Below are 6,000 nucleotides of genomic sequence, written 5' to 3'. Positions count from 1 at the left end.
TGAGCTGCTTTTGGCCACACGCTCAAAGCTGCTGCATGGATTAAATAGTTGAATGAACCCACGTGAGTCCCAGAGCACCGCGTTTGCGTGGCTGAGTTTTGCATTTGCTGCGTTTATTTATTTATTTGATTATTTGAAAGAGTCTTGCCCTGTCGCTCTAATGACTCACCAAAGAAAATCCTGGGCAGCGGAGCTCATCAAACTGGGAGAAAGTGCGGGAAAGTATTTCAAGCGTAATGCTCCGTAGTTTTTGCAGCGGATCTTCCCATTACAAAGGGCCTATAATTGCTCTTTGTAGACTTTTAGGACCACCGACGGAGGAACTGCAGGATCAGAGCAGCGGTCCGTCCAAAACAGATCCGTTGCGTGAGGTCCTGCCCCGCACCTGCCTTCTCCTCGCGTCTGAATGGAACGAAATCAATGAATTTGTGTACACAAGCATTAGCTGCCCTGCCGGATCGAAAAACAACAAACACTCAACAAGTAGTGCCGCCGTTGGATACTGATATACTAAAAAATGTTTGTGCGTACAAAACCAGGTTGCGCGACGGGGAGATGAAATTGCACAACACTGAGCAATACACGATGCCTCGGCCGGGCCGCCCCGGGGGTTGTTCTCCCTGCGAGGAGGAGGACTCAGCCTGGAGTTCAGGAGATCTGGGACGCCTCGAGCCGAGCCGAGCGTGCGTCGAGCGAGCCCCTTACTCGATGGCTCCTCCACTCCACCTCTGTTTTCTCTCACGGTGCTCGATCGAGGCTTCGGACTCCCCTTCAGATCGTCGTGTGTAGATGGGCGGGAGTCAAGATTGGCACAGGGGAGGTTGAGCGGCCAATGGAAGCGCGCCGTGGACACCGCTGTCTCAGACTGACAAGCACAAGCGCTAGTAAGCGCGAGCGGGCGGGGCTTCGCTGAGGGGACTCGCGGCCAACGCCGGTAGCTCGTGTCATTCCCGGTCGGGTAACGCGGCGGCAACGCGGGGGCAGCAGGAGTAGCGGCAGGCAGCAGCGGGAGCGGAAAGGCGGCAGCGTCGTGAGGGCAGCAGGTACCCGGTGGCCGGCGCTGGCTAGAGAAGGGCACACGGCTTCGCGGAGAGAAAGAGGCGCGCTTTCATTAGCGGCGGGCGGGAGAGGAGACGTTTCTTGTCCAGAGAGGGACTCGCTCCCTGCCAGCCCGGTCTTACAGCGGCGCTCCGACTCCCCTCCCGGCCCCTTTTATTTCCTCCTGCCAGCGACCCAGTTAGCCCCTCAGGGGAGGCCCCTTTTTTTGGGGGGGGGGAGTCTTCTGGGCAGTCCAGTCCGCCCGCCCGCCATGTACCATCCTGGAAAGGACGGCTCCCTCACTTTACCTCTGAGAACAACCTCTGCTCCACGTTTTCCAGCCAGTGCCGGCTTTTGTGCTTGGAGGTTTTTGAGCAGCAGCAGCAGGCACCGCGCGCGCGCTGGCTGGTGTGCTCTCTTAGGAAAGAGATTCCTCTCCCCCACAAAGACATGTTTTCCACAATCAGTTGGGCAAGCACAATGTGTAGCTGTTTACATAAAACGGCAGGGTGGGGGTGGAAACGGTGGATGCCTTGGAAAGAGCGCGAGGACGAACCCCCACCCCCCTCCCCGGTCTCCGTCCAGCAATCGCTGGCTGTCGTGTTGACACACCTTGCGCTTCCAGCCTGGCTTGTGTGTGCGTTTGTGGAGGCAAGGGCATTCGTAAAGCACAAAATGCCTTTCCACTGGACTACAGAGAGAAGGTAGTGTTGTTTTTAGTCTTTTCCCGTTAGTGCCTCTTCTTCCTTATGTAAGGAGGAGGGGGTGGAGAGAGATGGGGGGGGAGAGAGAGAAGGAATTTAAGATCTCATGTTACTTCCTTTTTTCATACTATCTAAGACTTGGGAGAATGATGATTTGGAGCTAGGAACCAGACCTCATTAAATAAAAAATTCAGGAAACAATTGCTGGAGAGAATAAGGGATTGTTTCATTTTTTTAAATCCCAAGCCACAAGTATTGCTTTTTTTTCTTGGGCAGACCTGCAGTCTGAACATTTCTTTTTTGTGGTTTGAGGGTCTTAAGAGTGTACAAAGCTGACTTGTCATCTTTTGAAATGCAGCTGTAACTTAACTTGCTTTCTTTATCTCAGGATACTAAAAGTTGGTAAAAGCTTGTATGGGCAAATGATTTTTTATTTCAGTGGGTAATCTATACCTTTGACTTCAGTGTACACATTATAGGGCATATTCACTCTTATTTTCAGAGAAGATGTCACTTTTATTTTAGTCCTTCTTTCAAAACTGTATAACTTCTTCACAAAAATAGAACAGAAACCTCTTGATCTGCTGAAACTGTTTTGGGAAGAAGTTCCTTATTTCCAGCAGAGAGAGAAAAAAAGTCATGTTTCCAAAATTATGCGCATGGCAAAAGCAGTTATTGAAATGTAGAGTTGCCAATCTCCAGGTGGGGCCTAGTGAGCTTTTGGAATTACACTTCATCTCCAGACAACAGAGATCAGTTTCCCTGGACAAAATGGCTGCTTTGGATGGGGGACTCTATGGGCCATTATGCCCCATGGAGGCTTTTCCCTTCTCCAAACTCCATCCTTCCCAGACTCCACCCTCCAGTCTTCAGTAATATCCCAATCCAGAGTTGGCGACCATGTAGAAACTTCCAAATAAATGTCATCGTGCCAAAGAAGATGAAAAACTTAATTCACTGGAAAGTTTTCCTGCTCCAGCCCCACAGCCATTATGAGCAAGAACATAGCCTTAGGTAAAAAGATGGAATGTAAACAAATTTGCCCATTTTTACAGTTTAGATATTTTTACATGGCCCACACAGGTAAACTTTTCAGTGCATTGTGCCTGAAGTGTTAAAGCAAACCTGTTGTCTGTGATGTCTAGCACCTGACTCATCATAAAAAGTAAGCTTCAACAACTGAGTTCCTTTCCCCTCTTTAAAAATAGTATATTTCTGCTCTCAGATGTGTATTGACACCATATATTTACCAAAGAGATTGTAAGTGTTATAAGGGATAACAAAAAAATACTGTTCACAGTATCTTTTAACCTGGGATAGAACATCTCATATAAATGTTGCTTTGAGGCATCTTTTTAGAGATGATGTCCAGAGGGTAAAATTAATAGTTTTAAACTTAAAGCACTGTATAATAAGTTTCATAAATGCTCAGTGTACCAGAAAATTGAATTATTTATCTGATCCATTACTGTATTGTTTTCTTTGAGCATACTTTCCCTTGCAAATGTCCACTCTTGGTTTAAGAAACCAGCAATAAATATAAAGCTTTAGCACAGGAGTAATATTAGATCTTATTCTGTAACCATTCTTTGACTGTAGTCAAATTTGCATGCTGCAAAAAGTTGTAATAGATGCAGGGTCATATGAATGCATTTGAAAGCTTTATTGCAATTTTTACCATGGACTTGTCAGTAATCTGGATATTTCCCACTAGTTAAAAGCAGATTGATTTTTGTCTGTAATTCCCCATGACCAGTTGATAGGGAAATAATTAAGCACTCCCACTCTCACTACAGCTTTTCTGTTGCAAAGCATCCCCTTCCTTAGGTTGTGTTTCCAAAGAAAAAAAGGCTAGTAAAACCAATACAGCACATAGTTGCATGTACTCTATAGTCTGGCCTTGGTATATCGGGGAGCCTTTGGTTGTAAGGATAGGTGTTTTAATTTGCTTGATAGAAACAGCAGCAGTTATCTTTGAAACTGCCTGTCCCTATTTGAAGCTCTGATATCATTAAGAACATTGCAGCTTTGAGCTATAGAAAGTTCCTCGAACAAAGAATGAATTCTATTGCATTTTATTTTTACAGTTATTTTGTAATAGTGTCTTTGGCTGCCTTACAATTCTAGAATTCTATGGAAATTTGGAAAATTTACCTTTAATGGTATTTAGCAACCCAGTTGTGATTTTATTTGTGTTGGTCATGTACCCTTTTAACAGCTAAACTCTCTGAGTAGGTCATGGAACTGATTTGCTTAAGGGTCCTGGGATGAATGCAAGTCCAGAGCAGTAGGTATTCCAAAGCAGTGGCTTGCTGCACTAGGAACACAGCAGCAGTCATCAGTTCTATTATGCCGCCCTTGATGCTGTGCTGAGCCACTTGGGAGGAAGCCAGTCTGTATTCACAGTCTTTCAGTAACCAAGTAATAATGACTCAGAGGTGAGGGCATATCCTGACACATAGGGAACAGTATGCTGTCTGCTATCCCTAGGATTTGGGATTGCTTCTGTGTGTGTGGATATTATAGATAGAACAGGCACACAAAGTGGAATGATTGACAGTCTTTAAGGCCACTTAGTTGGATATGAAAACATTGTGCTGTGTAGCCACAAAATAACCAAAAGAAGTCTAAAAAATGCTACAGATACTGAATCCTGATGCCCAACTGGATGAGTAGACTTATCTCCGTATTAATTATAGGAGCATTCCCTCTCCCACACATGTGTGCTGACTCAGTTTTCTTTTCTCCTAGTGGACATACATATGAGCCTCAATGATATAGGTACACTTCTTTTATCTATAGCTCTTCTGTTCAAATAAGCTTTTGGTATTGGTTTATTTATTTCAGTATTTTTATCCCACCTTTCCACCTTCCAGTTCCCACCATCTTTTACAGTTGCCATTTGTTTGCTTTCTTCTCCCTTGCTTCTTTTCTTGTGTAAGTATCGCTCCTCAAAATCTAGTTCCCTACAAACATATTCAGTTGAAATCATTTGGATTTATTTCATCATAAATGTGTTTACAATGAAGTGCAAGTAAAGTAATCTGTTTTGTCTGAAGAACAACACTTCTAAAGTTCTAAACACATTTTCTGTCATACAGGACCCTTCCCACCCTTTGAGTGGAAACCTTTTATGACTCCTTCCGCACATGCAGAATAATTCACTTTCAATCCTCTTTCACAATTGTTTTCAAGTGGATTTTGCTATTCTGCACATCTGCAAAGTGCATTATTCTGCATGTGCGGAAGGGGCCTAAGTGAAAATATGATTTTGCTTTGCCCTTATTAACTGGAATCTGCAGAGGACAAACCTTGAAAATGTTTAGGTACTTGATCATCCTGGTAACTAGATGTTTTAGGCTGATTTAACATAATTTTAGATCTTTTCCAACTTTTTACAAAACTGATGCTTTAAAATTATTCAGGTTCCTAAAAATTTGATGTTGGCATTTGAAATATTTTTCTAGACCTGTCTAGAAAAAGGCTTATTTTGAATCAATATCAAATATTGTAACACAACAGGATATATGGGGATTATTGGGGATAATAATGAAAGGGAAAAGATCCCAGAGTTGTTTGAAAACAGTTTTATGGATTGCATGGATGTTGAAATAGTCATATTGCTACAGCATGTATTTTAATACAAATTAACACAGAGGGAGCGCAGCTTTTAAAAAAACCCTTTAAATATCAGTATCCTACCTTCCAGTTATCAGTTAATTATATTTTACACTAGCAGGTGGTCATGTCCATATTCTGTTTGATTCTGGAGCAACTAAAATTCATCCCATGACCGCATCTTCTTGTTTCATAGCTGAGTATGAATTACTAGTTTGGGCTAGACTCTGAGTGACACATGAAAAAAAGCAAGTATACAAGTCTGTACATACATATTTACTCAAATAGCAGAAGGGTAGGATAAGAAAAGTTTTTGAGAACTACTCTTACATGTAGCAGAAAAGAGAACAATAAAACTATAAGGATTTTTGTATAGCATACTGGTAAATCTCTCATATGTGCATTTAGAAGATGTCAAAATAAGCTATTTGAAAATGGCAGGTAAAGAGGGAAAGTGTGGAAGAGGGAAACTTAGAGGATTAAGTGGTTGGAGCACTATTCCTAGGAGGAAAGGCTAAAGAATCTAGAACTTTTCAGTTTAGAAAAAAAGCAATGGAGCAGGTTTTAATAATAAAGGTTTATCAGATGATTGATAGAGAATACTTTTTCTCCCTTTCCCAAAATGCTGGAACTTAGGGGG

The 6,000-nt window shown here is 42.8% G+C and overlaps 1 protein-coding gene across 2 annotated transcripts in view; it reads left to right on the top strand.

The window, feature by feature from the left end:
• The first annotated feature begins 915 nt into the window (after positions 1-915).
• FKBP5 (FKBP prolyl isomerase 5) overlaps positions 916-6,000 on the top strand; it is a 67,069-nt gene continuing 61,984 nt past the window's right edge. Inside the window, exon 1 of one of the 2 annotated variants that reach the window (XM_048498230.1) lies at positions 916-1,043. The gene's annotated coding sequence lies outside the window, so the exon portion shown is untranslated. Of the gene's footprint in view, positions 1,044-1,718; positions 1,743-6,000 lie in introns of those variants that run through there. The other variant, XM_048498231.1, reaches the window with a different exon arrangement.

The sequence above is a fragment of the Sphaerodactylus townsendi genome, linkage group LG05, assembly GCF_021028975.2.
Source record: "Sphaerodactylus townsendi isolate TG3544 linkage group LG05, MPM_Stown_v2.3, whole genome shotgun sequence".
Taxonomy (NCBI): domain Eukaryota; kingdom Metazoa; phylum Chordata; class Lepidosauria; order Squamata; family Sphaerodactylidae; genus Sphaerodactylus; species Sphaerodactylus townsendi.
The sequence above is the reverse complement of the archived record's forward strand: the minus strand, read 5'-3'. Positions and strand labels throughout refer to the sequence as shown.